Genomic DNA, 21,663 nt, shown 5'->3' on the forward strand with positions numbered 1-21,663 from the left:
CCTTTGCACCCCAGTATCTCTACTTGCACATTCATCTTCTGCACATCTATCACTCCAGTGTTTAATTGCTAAATTGTAATTACTTCGCTACTACGGCCTTATTGCCTCCCAAATCTTACCTCATTTGCACACAATGTATATAGACTTTCGTTCCAGTCATTGGCAGCAGAGAACTGGAAGGAAAGACGACCAAAGGAGGAATTGGCTTTGGGGGTGACCAGTGAAATATACCTGCTGGAGTGCGTGCTACGGGTGGGAGCTGCTATGGTGACCAGTGAGCTGAGATAAGGTGGGGCTTTACCTAGCAGAGACTTAGATGACCTGGACCCAGGGGTTTTGCGACGAAGATGAGCGAGGGGCAGCCAACGAGGCGTACAGGTTGCAGGGTAGTATATGGGGCTTTGGTGACAAAAGGATGGCACTGTGATTACTCAGCAAATTGGATGCAGTCAGTGTTGGGAGCTATTTTATAAATGACATCCCTGGTCAAGGAGCGGTAGAATAGTCAGTTTTACGAGGGTATGGCAGCTTGAGTGAAGGATGCTTTGTTGCAAAATGGAGATGCTTGATGTGAGTCTGGAAGGAGAGTTTACAGTCCAACCAGACACCTAGGTATTTGTAGTTGTCCACATATTCTAAGTCAGAACCGTCCCTTGTAGTGATGCTTGACGGGCGGGCATCGATCGGTTAAAGAGCACTGGATGAGTCAATACAGGACTAAGATTGAATCCTACTCCACCAGCTCTGATGCTTGTCGGTTGTGGCAGGGCTTGCAAGCTATTACAGACTACAAAGGGAAACCCAGGACTAAGACTGAATCCTACTATTTTATTTTACCTTTATTTAACTAGGCAAGTCAGTTAAGAACAAATTCTTATTTTCAATGACAGCCTAGGAACAGTGGGTTAACTGCCTGTTCAGGGGCAGAACGACAGATTTGTACCTTGTCAGCTCGGGGGTTTGCAACCTTCCGGTTACTAGTCCAACGCTCTAACCACTAGGCTACCCTGCCGCTGACGCTCGTCGAATGTGGAACGATTACGGACTACAAAGGGAAACCGCGAGCTGCCCAGTGAAGCGTGCCAACCAGACCAGCTAAATGCCTTTTATTCTCGCTTCGAGGCAAGCAACACTGAAGCATGCATTAGAGCACCATCTGTTCCCGGACAACTGTGTAATCACGCTCTCCGTAGCCAATGTGAGCAAAACCTTTAAACAGGTCAACATTCACAAGTCCGCGGGGCCAGACAGATTACTCGGATGTGTACTCAGAGCATACACGGACCAACTGACCAAGTGTCTTCACTGACATTCACCGGCCTGCCTAAATGACTACAGCCCCGTAGCACTCACATCGGCAGCCATGAAGTGTATTGAAAGGCTGGTCATGGCTCACATCAACACCATCATCCCACTCCAATTTGCATACCTCCCTAACAGATCCACAGAATCCCAATTTCACTCCACACTGCACTCTCTCACGTGGACAAAAGGAACACTTACGTGAGAATTCAACACCATAGTTCCCACAAAGCTCAACACTAGGCTAAGGACGTCTATACCGTGGGACTAAACACCTCCCTCTGCAACTGGATCCTGGACTTCCTGACGGGCTGCCCCAGGTGGTAAAGGTAGGAAACAACACATCTGCCACGCTGATCCTCAACACGGGTGCCCCACAGGGGTGCGTGCTTAGCACCTCCTGTTTAGTCCCCCACGACTCAGAACGCCATCATTAAGTTTGCTGACAACAACGGTGGTAGGCCTGATTACAGACAACGATGAGACAGCCTATAGGGAGGAGGTCAGAGACCTGGCAGTGTGGTGCCAGGATAACAACCTCTCCCTCAACGTGAGCCAGACAAAGGCTAAAGAGATTATCATGGACTACATGAAAAGGAGGGCAGAACATGCCCCCATTCACATGGACAGGGCGGTAGTGGAGCGAGTCAAGACATTCAAATGCCTTGCTCTCCAAGACAGTCATGAAGAGGGCACGACAACATCCTCAAAAAGTTATACAGCTGCACCATCGAGAGCATCCAGACCGGTTGCATCACTGCCTGGTATTGCAACTGCTCAGCGTCCGACCACAAGACCCGACCTCGACACCAGAGGGACCTGACACCAGGTATGGCCCAGGCTCCCTGCCACCCAGGGGGCCAGGCTCCCTGCCACCCAGGACCTCTATACCAGGCTCCCTGCCACCCAGGACCTCTACACCAGGCTCCCTGCCACCCAGGACCTCTACACCAGGCTCCCTGCCACCCAGGACCTCGACGCCAGGCTCCCTGCCACCCAGGACCTCTACACCAGGCTCCCTGCCACCCAGGACCTCTATACCAGGCTCCCTGCCACCCAGGACCTCTACACCAGGCTCCCTGCCACCCAGGACCTCTATACCAGGCTCCCTGCCACCCAGGACCTCTACACCAGGCTCCCTGCCACCCAGGACCTCTATACCAGGCTCCCTGCCACCCAGGACCTCTATACCAGGCTCCCTGCCACCCAGGACCTCTATACCAGGCTCCCTGCCACCCAGGACCTCTATACCAGGCTCCCTGCCACCCAGGACCTCTATACCAGGCTCCCTGCCACCCAGGACCTCTACGCCAGGCTCCCTGCCACCCAGGACCTCTACACCAGGCTCCCTGCCACCCAGGACCTCTATACCAGGCTCCCTGCCACCCAGGACCTCTATACTAGGCGGTGTCAGAGGAAGGCCCATGTTTTTTAAACTCCAGTCACCCAAAATCAAGACTGTTCTCTCTGCTACAGCACGGTACCGGAGCGCCAAGTCTAGGTCCAAAAGGCTCCTTAACCCCAAGCCATAAGACTGCTGAACAACTAATGGCCACCCAGACTATTTACATTATATTTTGTAAACTATTTCTTGAACAGCATTGTTGGTTAAGGGCTTGTAAGTAAGCATTTCAAGGTAAGGTTGTATTCGGAGCATGTGATAAATACAATTGTATTATTTTTAGTGGCCTCAGGCGGTAGGGGTTAGGATGAGGGGTTAGGGGTCAGGATGAGGGGTTAGGGGTCAGGATGAGGGGTTAGGGGTTAGGATGAGGGGTTAGGGGTCAGGATGAGAGGTTAGGGGTCAGGATGAGAGGTTAGGGGTCAGGATGAGAGGTTAGGGGTCAGGATGAGAGGTTAGGGGTCAGGATGAGGGAACAGGATGAGGGGTAAGTACTTAAGTCTTTAGCCCAAAGTTACCTCAGGTGACTAGGTGGTAGGGGTCAGGATGAGAGGTTAGGGGTCAGGATGAGGGGTTAGGGGTCAGGATGACGGATAGGTAACTTACATCTTTAGCCCGTAGTGAGGGGTGACTAGGTGGTAGGGGTCAGGATGAGAGGTTAGGGGTCAGGATGACGGATAGGTAACTTACATCTTTAGCCCGTAGTGACCTCAGGTGGCTCTTCAGATCTCCTTTAGTCATCAGCTCCATGATGACCAAGGTGGGCTGGCCCTGAGAAACCACACCCAGCAGACGCACCTGCACGAATCACAGCACACAAATGACATCAGTGGTCAGAGCCCACATCCTGAACTGACAATCAGTGGGCTCCTTATTTGTTCACAGGAACATTAGACAGGGGGGTGTGGAGTATCAGGTCAACATTTAGACAGGACAGGGGGTGTGGAGTATCAAGGTCAACATTTAGACAGGATGGGGGTGTGGAGTATCAGGTCAACATTTAGACAGGACAGGGGGTGTGGAGTATCAGGTCAACATTTAGACAGGACAGGGGGGTGGAGTATCAGGTCAACATTTAGACAGGACAGGGGTGTGGAGTATCAGGTCAACATTTAGACAGGACAGGGGGTGTAGAGTATCAGGTCAACATTAAGACAGGACAGGGGGTGTGGAGTATCAGGTCAACATTTAGACAGGGGTGTGGAGTATCAGGTCAACATTTAGACAGGACAGGGGGTGTGGAGTATCAGGACAACATTTAGACAGGACAGGGGTGTGGAGTATCAGGTCAACATTTAGACAGGACAGGGGTGTGGAGTATCAGGTCAACATTTAGACAGGACAGGGGTGTGGAGTATCAGGTCAACATTTAGACAGGACAGGGGGTGTGGAGTATCAGGTCAACATTTAGACAGGACAGGGGGTGTGGAGTATCAGGTCAACATTTAGACAGGACAGGGGGTGTGGAGTATCAGGTCAACATTTAGACAGGACAGGGGTGTGGAGTATCAGGTCAACATTTAGACAGGACAGGGGGTGTGGAGTATCAGGTCAACATTTAGACAGGACAGGGGGTGTGGAGTATCAGGTATTATTGCCTTATGTCTCAATGTATCTGTCTGCTGTGTTTTCATGTCGTACCACACTGTGATTGTGTGTGTCCTGTGTCGTACCACACTGTGATTGTGTGTGTCCTGTGTCGTACCACACTGTGTGTGTGTGTGTGTCAACATTTCGACCACACTGTGTGTGTGTCCTGTGTCATACCACACTGTGTGTGTGTGTGTCCACATGTCGTACACACTGTGTGTGTGTGTGTCCTGTGTCATACCACACTGTGTGTGTGTGTGTGTCTGTGTCGTACCACACTGTGTGTGTGTGTGTCCTGTGTCATACCACACTGTGTGTGTGTGTGTCCAGGTGTCATACCACACTGTGTGTGTGTGTGTCCTGTGTCATACCACACTGTGTGTGTGTGTGTCCTGGTCATTTACCACACTGTGTGTGTGTGTGTCCTTGTCGACACACTGGTGTGTGTGTGTCCTGTGTCATACCACACTGGGTGTGTGTGTGTGTCCTGTGTCGTACCACACTGTGATTGTGTGTGTCCTGTGTCGTACCACACTGTGTGTGTGTGTGTCCTGTGTCAGGTACCACACTGTGATTGTGTGTGTCCTGTGTCGTACCACACTGTGTGTGTGTGTCCTTGTCGTACCACACTGTGTGTGTGTGTGTGTGTCAACATGTCGTACCACACTGTGTGTGTGTGTGTGTCCTGTGTCATACCACACTGTGTGTGTGTGTGTCCTGTGTCCTACCACATTGTGTGTGTGTGTGTCCTTTGTCGTACCACACTGTGTGTGTGTGTGTGTGTGTGTGTGTGTGTGTGTGTGTGTGTGTGTGTGTGTGTGTGTCCTGTGTCATACCACACTGTGTGTGTGTGTGTGTGTGTGTGTCCTGTGTCGTACCACACTGTGTGTGTGTGTGTCCTGTGTCGTACCACACTGTGTGTGTGTCCTGTGTCCTACCACATTGTGTGTGTGTGTGTGTCCTTTGTCGTACCACACTGTGTGTGTGTGTGTGTGTGTCCTTTGTCGTACCACACTGTGTGTGTGTGTCCTGTGTCGTACCACACTGTGTGTGTGTGTGTCCTTTGTCGTACCACACTGTGTGTGTGTGTGTCCTGTGTCATACCACACTGTGTGTGTGTGTGTCCTGTGTCATACCACACTGTGTGTGTGTGTGTCCTGTGTCATACCACACTGTGTGTGTGTGTGTGTCCTGTGTCGTACCACACTGTGTGTGTGTGTGTCCTGTGTCATACCACACTGTGTGTGTGTGTGTGTCCTGTGTCGTACCACACTGTGTGTGTGTGTGTCCTGTGTCGTACCACACTGTGTGTGTGTGTGTGTCCTGTGTCGTACCACACTGTGTGTGTGTGTGTGTCCTGTGTCGTACCACACTGTGATTGTGTGTGTCCTGTGTCGTACCACACTGTGATTGTGTGTGTCCTGTGTCATACCACACTGTGTGTGTGTGTGTCCTGTGTCATACCACACTGTGTGTGTGTGTGTCCTGTGTCGTACCACACTGTGTGTGTGTGTGTGTGTGTCCTGTGTCATACCACACTGTGTGTGTGTGTCCTGTGTCATACCACACTGTGTGTGTGTGTGTGTCCTGTGTCATACCACACTGTGTGTGTGTGTGTGTCCTGTGTCATACCACACTGTGTGTGTGTGTGTGTGTGTCCTGTGTCATACCACACTGTGTGTGTGTGTGTCCTGTGTCATACCACACTGTGTGTGTGTGTGTCCTGTGTCATACCACACTGTGTGTGTGTGTGTCCTGTGTCATACCACACTGTGTGTGTGTGTGTGTGTGTCCTGTGTCATACCACACTGTGTGTGTGTGTGTGTGTGTGTGTGTGTGTGTGTGTGTGTGTGTGTGTGTGTGTGTGTGTGTGTGTGTGTGTGTGTGTGTGTGTGTCTTACCACGTGATGACAGTTGAACTCCTTCATGACAGAAGCTTCATTGAGGAACTCTATTCTCTCTCTCATGCTGGCAGACTCGTTCACCGTCTTAATGGCCACACACGTCTCTGGCTCGTCCTTGACTACTCCCTTAGCAACGCCCTCGTACACCATGCCAAACGACCCCTGACCCAGCTCTCTGTTCATCGTGATCTTCTCCCTCAACACCTCCCATTCATCTGGTATATACACTGGAGGAGAGGAGAGGGTTAACAGACAACTATATCACAGTACCACACAGCCTGACCCTGACGACCTATCAGGGGATATGGTCACTACAGGTACTTCCTGTCTGTCTCTATCAGGTGATGTGGTCACTACAGGTACTTCCTGTCTGTCTCTATCAGGTGATGTGGTCACTACAGGTACTTCCTGTCTGTCTCTATCAGGTGATATGGTCACTACAGGTACTTCCTGTCTGTCTCTATCAGGTGATATGGTCACTACAGGTACTTCCTGTCTGTCTCTATCAGGTGATATGGTCACTACAGGTACTTCCTGTCTGTCTCTATCAGGTGATATGGTCACTACAGGTACTTCCTGTCTGTCTCTATCAGGTGATATGGTCACTACAGGTACTTCCTGTCTGTCTCTATCAGGTGATATGGTCACTACAGGTACTTCCTGTCTGTCTCTATCAGGTGATATGGTCACTACAGGTACTTCCTGTCTGTCTCTATCAGGTGATATGGTCACTACAGGTACTTCCTGTCTGTCTCTATCAGGTGATATGGTCACTACAGGTACTTCCTGTCTGTCTCTATCAGGTGATATGGTCACTACAGGTACTTCCTGTCTGTCTCTATCAGGTGATATGGTCACTACAGGTACTTCCTGTCTGTCTCTATCAGGTGATATGTCACTACAGGTACTTCCTGTCTGTCTCTATCAGGTGATATGGTCACTACAGGTACTTCCTGTCTGTCTCTATCAGGTGATATGGTCACTACAGGTACTTCCTGTCTGTCTCTATCAGGTGATATGTCACTACAGGTACTTCCTGTCTGTCTCTATCAGGTGATATGGTCACTACAGGTACTTCCTGTCTGTCTCTATCAGGTGATATGGTCACTACAGGTACTTCCTGTCTGTCTCTATCAGGTGATATGTCACTACAGGTACTTCCTGTCTGTCTCTATCAGGTGATATGTCACTACAGGTACTTCCTGTCTGTCTCTATCAGGTGATATGGTCACTACAGGTACTTCCTGTCTGTCTCTATCAGGTGATATGGTCACTACAGGTACTTCCTGTCTGTCTCTATCAGGTGATATGTCACTACAGGTACTTCCTGTCTGTCTCTATCAGGTGATATGGTCACTACAGGTACTTCCTGTCTGTCTCTATCAGGTGATATGGTCACTACAGGTACTTCCTGTCTGTCTCTATCAGGTGATATGGTCACTACAGGTACTTCCTGTCTGTCTCTATCAGGTGATATGGTCACTACAGGTACTTCCTGTCTGTCTCTATCAGGTGATATGTCACTACAGGTACTTCCTGTCTGTCTCTATCAGGTGATATGGTCACTACAGGTACTTCCTGTCTGTCTCTATCAGGTGATATGGTCACTACAGGTACTTCCTCTCTGTCTCTATCAGGTGATATGTCACTACAGGTACTTCCTGTCTGTCTCTATCAGGTGATATGGTCACTACAGGTACTTCCTGTCTGTCTCTATCAGGTGATATGGTCACTACAGGTACTTCCTGTCTGTCTCTATCAGGTGATATGGTCACTACAGGTACTTCCTGTCTGTCTCTATCAGGTGATATGTCACTACAGGTACTTCCTGTCTGTCTCTATCAGGTGATATGGTCACTACAGGTACTTCCTGTCTGTCTCTATCAGGTGATATGTCACTACAGGTACTTCCTGTCTGTCTCTATCAGGTGATATGTCACTACAGGTACTTCCTGTCTGTCTCTATCAGGTGATATGTCACTACAGGTACTTCCTGTCTGTCTCTATCAGGTGATATGGTCACTACAGGTACTTCCTCTCTGTCTCTATCAGGTGATATGGTCACTACAGGTACTTCCTGTCTGTCTCTATCAGGTGATATGGTCACTACAGGTACTTCCTGTCTGTCTCTATCAGGTGATATGTCACTACAGGTACTTCCTCTCTGTCTCTATCAGGTGATATGGTCACTACAGGTACTTCCTGTCTGTCTCTATCAGGTGATATGTCACTACAGGTACTTCCTGTCTGTCTCTATCAGGTGATATGGTCACTACAGGTACTTCCTGTCTGTCTCTATCAGGTGATATGTCACTACAGGTACTTCCTGTCTGTCTCTATCAGGTGATATGTCACTACAGGTACTTCCTGTCTGTCTCTATCAGGTGATATGTCACTACAGGTACTTCCTGTCTGTCTCTATCAGGTGATATGGTCACTACAGGTACTTCCTGTCTGTCTCTATCAGGTGATATGGTCACTACAGGTACTTCCTGTCTGTCTCTATCAGGTGATATGTCACTACAGGTACTTCCTGTCTGTCTCTATCAGGTGATATGTCACTACAGGTACTTCCTCTCTGTCTCTATCAGGTGATATGTCACTACAGGTACTTCCTGTCTGTCTCTATCAGGTGATATGGTCACTACAGGTACTTCCTGTCTGTCTCTATCAGGTGATATGGTCACTACAGGTACTTCCTGTCTGTCTCTATCAGGTGATATGGTCACTACAGGTACTTCCTGTCTGTCTCTATCAGGTGATATGTCACTACAGGTACTTCCTGTCTGTCTCTATCAGGTGATATGTCACTACAGGTACTTCCTGTCTGTCTCTATCAGGTGATATGGTCACTACAGGTACTTCCTGTCTGTCTCTATCAGGTGATATGGTCACTACAGGTACTTCCTGTCTGTCTCTATCAGGTGATATGGTCACTACAGGTACTTCCTGTCTGTCTCTATCAGGTGATATCATACAGGTACTTCCTGTCTGTCTCTATCAGGTGATCACTACAGGTACTTCCTGTCTGTCTCTATCAGGTGATATGTCACTACAGGTACTTCCTGTCTGTCTCTATCAGGTGATATGTCACTACAGGTACTTCCTGTCTGTCTCTATCAGGTGATATGTCACTACAGGTACTTCCTGTCTGTCTCTATCAGGTGATATGTCACTACAGGTACTTCCTGTCTGTCTCTATCAGGTGATATGGTCACTACAGGTACTTCCTGTCTGTCTCTATCAGGTGATATGTCACTACAGGTACTTCCTGTCTGTCTCTATCAGGTGATATGTCACTACAGGTACTTCCTGTCTGTCTCTATCAGGTGATATGTCACTACAGGTACTTCCTCTCTGTCTCTATCAGGTGATATGTCACTACAGGTACTTCCTGTCTGTCTCTATCAGGTGATATGTCACTACAGGTACTTCCTGTCTGTCTCTATCAGGTGATATGTCACTACAGGTACTTCCTGTCTGTCTCTATCAGGTGATATGTCACTACAGGTACTTCCTGTCTGTCTCTATCAGGTGATATGTCACTACAGGTACTTCCTGTCTGTCTCTATCAGGTGATATGTCACTACAGGTACTTCCTGTCTGTCTCTATCAGGTGATATGTCACTACAGGTACTTCCTGTCTGTCTCTATCAGGTGATATGTCACTACAGGTACTTCCTGTCTGTCTCTATCAGGTGATATGTCACTACAGGTACTTCCTGTCTGTCTCTATCAGGTGATATGTCACTACAGGTACTTCCTGTCTGTCTCTATCAGGTGATATGGTCACTACAGGTACTTCCTGTCTGTCTCTATCAGGTGATATGTCACTACAGGTACTTCCTGTCTGTCTCTATCAGGTGATATGTCACTACAGGTACTTCCTGTCTGTCTCTATCAGGTGATATGTCACTACAGGTACTTCCTGTCTGTCTCTATCAGGTGATATGTCACTACAGGTACTTCCTGTCTGTCTCTATCAGGTGATATGGTCACTACAGGTACTTCCTGTCTGTCTCTATCAGGTGATATGTCACTACAGGTACTTCCTGTCTGTCTCTATCAGGTGATATGTCACTACAGGTACTTCCTGTCTGTCTCTATCAGGTGATATGTCACTACAGGTACTTCCTGTCTGTCTCTATCAGGTGATATGTCACTACAGGTACTTCCTGTCTGTCTCTATCAGGTGATATGTCACTACAGGTACTTCCTGTCTGTCTCTATCAGGTGATATGTCACTACAGGTACTTCCTGTCTGTCTCTATCAGGTGATATGTCACTACAGGTACTTCCTGTCTGTCTCTATCAGGTGATATGTCACTACAGGTACTTCCTGTCTGTCTCTATCAGGTGATATGTCACTACAGGTACTTCCTGTCTGTCTCTATCAGGTGATATGTCACTACAGGTACTTCCTGTCTGTCTCTATCAGGTGATATGTCACTACAGGTACTTCCTGTCTGTCTCTATCAGGTGATATGTCACTACAGGTACTTCCTGTCTGTCTCTATCAGGTGATATGTCACTACAGGTACTTCCTGTCTGTCTCTATCAGGTGATATGTCACTACAGGTACTTCCTGTCTGTCTCTATCAGGTGATATGGTCACTACAGGTACTTCCTGTCTGTCTCTATCAGGTGATATGTCACTACAGGTACTTCCTGTCTGTCTCTATCAGGTGATATGTCACTACAGGTACTTCCTGTCTGTCTCTATCAGGTGATATGTCACTACAGGTACTTCCTGTCTGTCTCTATCAGGTGATATGTCACTACAGGTACTTCCTGTCTGTCTCTATCAGGTGATATGTCACTACAGGTACTTCCTGTCTGTCTCTATCAGGTGATATGTCACTACAGGTACTTCCTGTCTGTCTCTATCAGGTGATATGTCACTACAGGTACTTCCTGTCTGTCTCTATCAGGTGATATGTCACTACAGGTACTTCCTGTCTGTCTCTATCAGGTGATATGTCACTACAGGTACTTCCTGTCTGTCTCTATCAGGTGATATGTCACTACAGGTACTTCCTGTCTGTCTCTATCAGGTGATATGTCACTACAGGTACTTCCTGTCTGTCTCTATCAGGTGATATGTCACTACAGGTACTTCCTGTCTGTCTCTATCAGGTGATATGGTCACTACAGGTACTTCCTGTCTGTCTCTATCAGGTGATATGTCACTACAGGTACTTCCTGTCTGTCTCTATCAGGTGATATGTCACTACAGGTACTTCCTGTCTGTCTCTATCAGGTGATATGTCACTACAGGTACTTCCTGTCTGTCTCTATCAGGTGATATGTCACTACAGGTACTTCCTGTCTGTCTCTATCAGGTGATATGTCACTACAGGTACTTCCTGTCTGTCTCTATCAGGTGATATGGTCACTACAGGTACTTCCTGTCTGTCTCTATCAGGTGATATGGTCACTACAGGTACTTCCTGTCTGTCTCTATCAGGTGATATGTCACTACAGGTACTTCCTGTCTGTCTCTATCAGGTGATATGGTCACTACAGGTACTTCCTGTCTGTCTCTATCAGGTGATATGTCACTACAGGTACTTCCTGTCTGTCTCTATCAGGTGATATGGTCACTACAGGTACTTCCTGTCTGTCTCTATCAGGTGATATGTCACTACAGGTACTTCCTCTCTGTCTCTATCAGGTGATATGGTCACTACAGGTACTTCCTGTCTGTCTCTATCAGGTGATATGTCACTACAGGTACTTCCTGTCTGTCTCTATCAGGTGATATGTCACTACAGGTACTTCCTGTCTGTCTCTATCAGGTGATATGGTCACTACAGGTACTTCCTGTCTGTCTCTATCAGGTGATATGTCACTACAGGTACTTCCTGTCTGTCTCTATCAGGTGATATGTCACTACAGGTACTTCCTGTCTGTCTCTATCAGGTGATATGTCACTACAGGTACTTCCTCTCTGTCTCTATCAGGTGATAGTCATTCAGGTACTTCCTGTCTGTCTCTATCAGGTGATACAGAACTCCATTCCCCAGTCTGTCACTGTCAGGTGATATGTCACACACACACACACACACACACACACACACACAGGTACTTAGCAGAGTTAAACAGCATGAAATGGCACCCTATTCCCCATATGCACTGCTCTGTGGGCCCTGGTCTAAAGTAGTGATTTATATAGGGAATAGGGTGCCATACAGGGCTCTGGTCTAAAGTAGTGATTTATATAGGAACAGGGTGCCATAGGGCTCTGGTCTAAAGTAGTGATTTACTACAGGGTACTTCCTGTCTGTCTAAAGGTGATATAGAGAATAGGGTCCCACTACAGGCTCTGGTCTAAAGTAGTGATTTATAGGGAACAGGGTGCCTAGGGCTCTGGTCTAAAGTAGTGATTTATATAGGGATATGGTCAAAGTAGTGATTTCCTAGGGCCCTGGTCTAAAGTAGTGATTTATACAGGGCCCTGGTCTAAAGTAGTGATTTATATAGGTACCCTGGTCTATCAGGTGATTTATACAGGGCCCTGGTCTAAATAGGTGATATTACTATAGGGCTTCCTGGTCTAAAGTAGTGATTTATATAGGGCCCTGGTCTACAGGTGATTTATATAGGGCCCTGGTCTAAAGGTGATTTATATCAGGGCCCTGGTCTAGTCAGTGATTTATATAGGGCCCTGGTCTAAAGTCCTGATTTATATAGGGCCCTGGTCTAAAGTACCATATAGGGCCCTGGTCTAAAGTAGTGACTGTCAACAGGGTGCCCTAAGGGTCTGGTCTAATCAGGGATACTATAGGGCCCTGTCTAAAGGTGATTTATATAGGGCCCTGGTCTAAAGTAGTGATTTACTAGGAATAGGGTGCCATAGGGCTCTGGTCTAAAGTAGTGATTTATACAGGGCCCTGGTCTAAAGTAGTGACTTCATAGGTCTGTCTCTAAAGGTGATATTATATAGGGCCCTGGTCACAAAGGTGATATAGGGCTCTGGTCTAAAGTAGTGATTTATAGGCCCTGGTCTAAATAGTATTTATATAGGGCCCTGTCTAAAGTAGTGATTTATATAGGGCCCTGGTCTAAAGGGTGATTTATATAGGGCTCTGGTCTAAAGTAGTGATTTATATAGGGTCTAAAGGGTGATAGGGCCTGGTAGTGATTTATATAGGGCCCTGGTCTAAAGTAGTGATTTATATAGGGCCCTGGTCTAAAGTAGTCTATATAGGGAATAGTGTTATAGGGCCCTGGTCTAAAGTAGTGACTATGTAGGGAACAGGGTGCCATAGTGCTCTGGTCTAAAGTAGTGTACTATGTACTGAATAGGTGCCATAGGTGATATGTCACTAAAGTAGTTCACTATATAGGGAATAGGGTGCCATGTCACTCTGGTCTAAAGTAGTGCACTATAGGGAATAGGGTGCCATAGGGCTCTGGTCTAAAGGTGCACTATATAGGGAATGACAGGTACCATAGGGCTCTGGTCTAAAGTAGTGATTTATATAGGGAATAGTACTTCCATAGGGCTCTGGTCTAAAGTAGTGATTTATATAGGGAATAGGGTGCACATAGGTCTAACTAAAGTAGTGATTTATATAGGGAATAGGGTCCATAGGGTTCTGGTCTTCCTAACTATATAGGGAATGTAATATGGCTCTGGTCTAAAGTAGTGTACTATAGGGAACTAAGGGTCCCATAGGGCTCTGGTCTAAAGTACCTGTCTGTTTATCTAGGGAATAGGGTGCCAGAAGGTCTCTGTTCTTAACCTAGTGCACTATATAGGGAATAGGGTCCCATAGGGTGGTCTAAAGTAGTGATTTATCTAGGGAATAGGGTGCACAGAAGTCTCTGTCTTAAGTAAGTGCACTATATAATGACAGCTCACCTGGTGTCACTAACTACAGCCTGTCATTTACTAAAGTTTCAGACTTACTTCTTCCTGTTGTGATGGTGAACTGACCAGGAGACAGATTCAGGACTGCTACCAGGTGATTAGTTCTCATAACCTGGACCCATTAAACTAACACTGGTGTTAACTAACCTGGTTTACCCATTAAACACACACTGGTGTTAACTAACTGGTTTAACTAACTAACATGTGATAAGGTTTACCCATAAACACTTCCTGGTAACTAACAGGTTTAACTAACATGTGACTAAGGTATTATATACACACTGGTGTTAACTAACTCACTAACATGTGATAAGGTATTATATACACACTGGTGTTAACTAACTAACTAACATGTGATAAGGTATTATATACACACTGGTATTAACTAACTGATAACATGTGATAAGGTATTATATACACACTGGTGTTAACTAACTAACTAACATGTGATAAGGTATTATATACACACTGTATTAACTAACTAACATGTGATAAGGTATTATATACACACTGGTGTTAACTTAACTAACATGTGATAAGGTATTATACACACACTGGTGTTAACTAACTAACTAACATGTGATAAGGTATTATATACACACTGTATTAACTAACATGTGATAAGGTATTATATACACACTGGTGTTAACTAACTAACTAACATGTGATAAGGTATTATATACACACTGGTGTTAACTAACATGTGATAAGGTATTATATACACACTGGTATTAACTAACATGTGATAAGGTATTATATACACACTGGTATTAACTAACTAACTAACATGTGATAAGGTATTATATACACACTGGTGTTAACTAACTAACTAACATGTGATAAGGTATTATATACACACTGGTGTTAACTAACTAACTAACATGTGATAAGGTATTATATACACACTGGTGTTAACTAACTAACTAACATGTGATAAGGTATTATATACACACTGGTGTTAACTAACTAACTAACATGTGATAAGGTATTATATACACACTGGTGTTAACTAACTAACTAACTAACATGTGATAAGGTATTATATACACACTGGTGTTAACTAACATGTGATAAGGTATTATATACACACTGGTGTTAACTAACATGTGATAAGGTATTATATACACACTGGTGTTAACTAACTAACTAACTAACTAACATGTGATAAGGTATTATATACACACTGGTGTTAACTAACATGTGATAAGGTATTATATACACACTGGTGTTAACTAACTAACATGTGATAAGGTATTATATACACACTGGTGTTAACTAACTAACTAACATGTGATAAGGTATTATATACACACTGGTGTTAACTAACTAACTAACATGTGATAAGGTATTATATACACACTGGTGTTAACTAACTAACTAACTAACATGATAAGGTATTATATACACACTGGTGTTAACTAACTAACTAACATGTGATAAGGTATTATATACACACTGGTGTTAACTAACTAACTAACTAACATGTGATAAGGTATTATATACACACTGGGTTAACTTAACTAACATGTGATAAGGTATTATATACACACTGGTGTTAACTAACTAACATGTGATAAGGTATTATATACACACTGGGTAACTTAACTAACATGTGATAAGGTATTATATACACACTGGTGTTAACTAACTAACTAACTAACATGTGATAAGGTATTATATACACACTGGTGTTAACTAACATGTGATAAGGTATTATATACACACTGATGTTAACTAACATGTGATAAGGTATTATATACACACTGGTATTAACTAACTAACATGTGATAAGGTATTATATACACACTGGTATTAACTAACGTGATAAGGTATTATATACACACTGGTGTTAACTAACATGTGATAAGGTATTATATACACACTGGTGTTAACTAACTAACATGTGATAAGGTATTATATACACACTGGTATTAACTAACTAACGTGATAAGGTATTATATACACACTGGTGTTAACTAACATGTGATAAGGTATTATATACACACTGGTGTTAACTAACATGTGATAAGGTATTATATACACACTGGTGTTAACTAACATGTGATAAGGTATTATATACACACTGGTGTTAACTAACAATGTGATAAGGTATTATATACACACTGGTGTTAACTAACTAACTAACATGTGATAAGGTATTATATACACACTGGTGTTAACTAACATGTGATAAGGTATTATATACACACTGGGTGTAACTAACTAACATGTGATAAGGTATTATATACACACTGGTGTTAACTAACTAACTAACATGTAAGGTATTATATACACACTGGTGTTAACTAACTAACTAACATGTGATAAGGTATTATATACACACTGGTGTTAACTAACTAACTAACATGTGATAAGGTATTATATACACACTGGTGTTAACTAACTAACTAACATGTGATAAGGTATTATATACACACTGGTGTTAACTAACATGTGATAAGGTATTATATACACACTGGTGTTAACTAACTAACATGTGATAAGGTATTATATACACACTGGTGTTAACTAACTAACATGTGATAAGGTATTATATACACACTGGTGTTAACTAACATGTGATAAGGTATTATATACACACTGGTGTTAACTAACTAACATGTGATAAGGTATTATATACACACTGGTGTTAACTAACTAACTAACATGTGATAAGGTATTATATACACACTGGTGTTAACTAACTAACTAACATGTGATAAGGTATTATATACACACTGGTGTTAACTAACATGTGATAAGGTATTATATACACACTGGTGTTAACTAACTAACTAACATGTGATAAGGTATTATATACACACTGGTGTTAACTAACATGTGATAAGGTATTATATACACACTGGTATATACAACTGGTGTTAACTAACATGTGATAAGGTATTATATACACACTGGTGTTAACTAACATGTGATAAGGTATTATATACACACTGGTGTTAACTAACATGTGATAAGGTATTATATACACACTGGTGTTAACTAACTAACTAACATGTGATAAGGTATTATATACACACTGGTGTTAACTAACTAACATGTGATAAGGTATTATATACACACTGGTGTTAACTTAACTAACATGTGATAAGGTATTATATACACACTGGTGTTAACTAACTAACTAACATGTGATAAGGTATTATATACACACTGGTGTTAACTAACTAACATGTGATAAGGTATTATATACACACTGGTGTTAACTAACTAACATGTGATAAGGTATTATATACACACTGGTGTTAACTAACTAACATGTGATAAGGTATTATATACACACTGGTGTTAACTAACTAACTAACATGTGATAAGGTATTATATACACACTGGTGTTAACTAACTAACTAACATGTGATAAGGTATTATATACACACTGGTATTAACTAACGTGATAAGGTATTATATACACACTGGTGTTAACTAACTAACTAACATGTGATAAGGTATTATATACACACTGGTATTAACTAACTAACTAACATGTGATAAGGTATTATATACACACTGGTGTTAACTAACATGTGATAAGGTATTATATACACACTGGTGTTAACTAACTAACTAACATGTGATAAGGTATTATATACACACTGGTGTTAACTAACTAACTAACATGTGATAAGGTATTATATACACACTGGTGTTAACTAACTAACTAACTAACATGTGATAAGGTATTATATACACACTGGTGTTAACTAACTAACTAACATGTGATAAGGTATTATATACACACTGGTGTTAACTAACATGTGATAAGGTATTATATACACACTGGTATTAACTAACATGTGATAAGGTATTATATACACACTGGTGTTAACTAACATGTGATAAGGTATTATATACACACTGGTGTTAACTAACATGTGATAAGGTATTATATACACACTGGTATTAACTAACATGTGATAAGGTATTATATACACACTGGTGTTAACTAACATGTGATAAGGTATTATATACACACTGGTATTAACTAACATGTGATGAGGTATTATATACACACTGGTGTTAACTAACTAACATGTGATAAGGTATTATATACACACTGGTGTTAACTAACTAACTAACATGTGATAAGGTATTATATACACACTGGTGTTAACTAACACTAACTAACACGTGATAAGGTATTATATACACACTGGTATTAACTAACATGTGATAAGGTATTATATACACACTGGTGTTAACTAACTAACATGTGATAAGGTATTATATACACACTGGTGTTAACTAACATGTGATAAGGTATTATATACACACTGGTGTTAACTAACTAACTAACATGTGATAAGGTATTATATACACACTGGTGTTAACTAACATGTGATAAGGTATTATATACACACTGGTGTTAACTAACTAACTAACATGTGATAAGGTATTATATACACACTGGTATTAACTAACATGTGATAAGGTATTATATACACACTGGTGTTAACTAACATGTGATAAGGTATTATATACACACTGGTGTTAACTAACTAACTAACATGTGATAAGGTATTATATACACACTGGTGTTAACTAACTAACTAACATGTGATAAGGTATTATATACACACTGGTATTAACTAACTAACATGTGATAAGGTATTATATACACACTGGTATTAACTAACTAACTAACTAACATGTGATAAGGTATTATATACACACTGGTGTTAACTAACTAACTAACATGTGATAAGGTATTATATACACACTGGTGTTAACTAACATGTGATAAGGTATTATATACACACTGGTGTTAACTAACACTAACATGTGATAAGGTATTATATACACACTGGTATTAACTAACTAACATGTGATAAGGTATTATATACACACTGGTGTTAACTAACTAACTAACATGTGATAAGGTATTATATACACACTGATGTTAACTAACATGTGATAAGGTATTATATACACACTGGTGTTAACTAACTAACATGTGATAAGGTATTATATACACACTGGTGTTAACTAATTAACATGTGATAAGGTATTATATACACACTGGTATTAACTAACATGTGATAAGGTATTATATACACACTGGTGTTAACTAACTAACATGTGATAAGGTATTATATACACACTGGTGTTAACTAACTAACATGTGATAAGGTATTATATACACACTGGTGTTAACTAACATGTGATAAGGTATTATATACACACTGGTATTAACTAACATGTGATAAGGTATTATATACACACTGGTGTTAACTAACGTGATAAGGTATTATATACACACTGGTATTAACTAACGTGATAAGGTATTATATACACACTGGTGTTAACTAACGTGATAAGGTATTATATACACACTGGTATTAACTAACATGTGATAAGGTATTATATACACACTGGTGTTAACTAACATGTGATAAGGTATTATATACACACTGGTGTTAACTAACTAACTAACATGTGATAAGGTATTATATACACACTGGTATTAACTAACTAACTAACATGTGATAAGGTATTATATACACACTGGTGTTAACTAACTAACTAACATGTGATAAGGTATTATATACACACTGGTGTTAACTAACTAACTAACATGTGATAAGGTATTATATACACACTGGTGTTAACTAACATGTGATAAGGTATTATATACACACTGGTGTTAACTAACTAACTAACATGTGATAAGGTATTATATACACACTGGTGTTAACTAACTAACATGTGATAAGGTATTATATACACACTGGTGTTAACTAACTAACTAACATGTGATAAGGTATTATATACACACTGGTGTTAACTAACATGTGATAAGGTATTATATACACACTGGTGTTAACTAACATGTGATAAGGTATTATATACACACTGGTGTTAACTAACATGTGATAAGGTATTATATACACACTGGTGTTAACTAACTAACTAACATGTGATAAGGTATTATATACACACTGGTGTTAACTAACATGTGATAAGGTATTATATACACACTGGTATTAACTAACATGTGATAAGGTATTATATACACACTGGTATTAACTAACATGTGATAAGGTATTATATACACACTGGTGTTAACTAACTAACTAACATGTGATAAGGTATTATATACACACTGGTATTAACTAACATGTGATAAGGTATTATATACACACTGGTGTTAACTAACATGTGATAAGGTATTATATACACACTGGTATTAACTAACGTGATAAGGTATTATATACACACTGGTGTTAACTAACATGTGATAAGGTATTATATACACACTGGTGTTAACTAACATGTGATAAGGTATTATATACACACTGGTATTAACTAACTAACTAACATGTGATAAGGTATTATATACACACTGGTGTTAACTAACTAACTAACATGTGATAAGGTATTATATACACACTGGTATTAACTAACGTGATAAGGTATTATATACACACTGGTGTTAACTAACTAACTAACATGTGATAAGGTATTATATACACACTGGTATTAACTAACATGTGATAAGGTATTATATACACACTGGTGTTAACTAACTAACTAACATGTGATAAGGTATTATATACACACTGGTATTAACTAACTAACTAACATGTGATAAGGTATTATATACACACTGGTGTTAACTAACATGTGATAAGGTATTATATACACACTGGTGTTAACTAACATGTGATAAGGTATTATATACACACTGGTGTTAACTAACTAACTAACATGTGATAAGGTATTATATACACACTGGTGTTAACTAACTAACTAACATGTGATAAGGTATTATATACACACTGGTGTTAACTAACATGTGATAAGGTATTATATACACACTGGTGTTAACTAACATGTAATAAGGTATTATATACACACTGGTATTAACTAACGTGATAAGGTATTATATACACACTGGTGTTAACTAACTAACTAACTAACATGTGATAAGGTATTATATACACACTGGTGTTAACTAACTAACTAACTAACGTGATAAGGTATTATATACACACTGGTGTTAACTAACTAACTAACTAACTAACTAACATGTGATAAGATATTATATACACACTGGTGTTTAACTAACTAACTAACTAACATGTGATAAGGTATTATATACACACTGGTGTTAACTAACTAACTAACTGTGATAAGGTATTATATACACACTGGTGTTAACTAACTAACTAACATGTGATAAGGTATTATATACACACTGGTGTTAACTAACATGTGATAAGGTATTATATACACACTGGTGTTAATAATTAACTAACATGTGATAAGGTATTATATACACACTGGTGTTAACTAACTAACATGTGATAAGGTATTATATACACACTGGTATTAACTAACGTGATAAGGTATTATATACACACTGGTATTAACTAACATGTGATAAGGTATTATATACACACTGGTATTAACTAACATGTGATAAGGTATTATATACACACTGGTGTTAACTAACATGTGATAAGGTATTATATACACACTGGTGTTAACTAACATGTGATAAGGTATTATATACACACTGGTATTAACTAACTAACTAACATGTGATAAGGTATTATATACACACTGGT

At 41.3% G+C, this 21,663-nt stretch overlaps 1 pseudogene across 1 annotated transcript in view; it reads right to left on the reverse strand.

Moving 5' to 3' along the window:
* LOC127922149 (insulin-like growth factor 1 receptor) overlaps positions 1–21,663 on the reverse strand; it is a 96,192-nt pseudogene that overhangs the window by 32,577 nt on the left and 41,952 nt on the right. The window contains exons 12-15 of the transcript XR_008110487.1: positions 14,110–14,135; positions 12,181–12,231; positions 6,196–6,454; positions 3,395–3,502 (exon numbers count right to left, since the gene is read on the reverse strand). The product of XR_008110487.1 is annotated as an insulin-like growth factor 1 receptor (transcript). The remainder of the gene's footprint in view (positions 1–3,394; positions 3,503–6,195; positions 6,455–12,180; positions 12,232–14,109; positions 14,136–21,663) is intronic.

Source organism: Oncorhynchus keta, unplaced genomic scaffold (genome assembly GCF_023373465.1).
Source record: "Oncorhynchus keta strain PuntledgeMale-10-30-2019 unplaced genomic scaffold, Oket_V2 Un_contig_24721_pilon_pilon, whole genome shotgun sequence".
NCBI classification, from domain to species: Eukaryota; Metazoa; Chordata; class Actinopteri; order Salmoniformes; family Salmonidae; genus Oncorhynchus; species Oncorhynchus keta.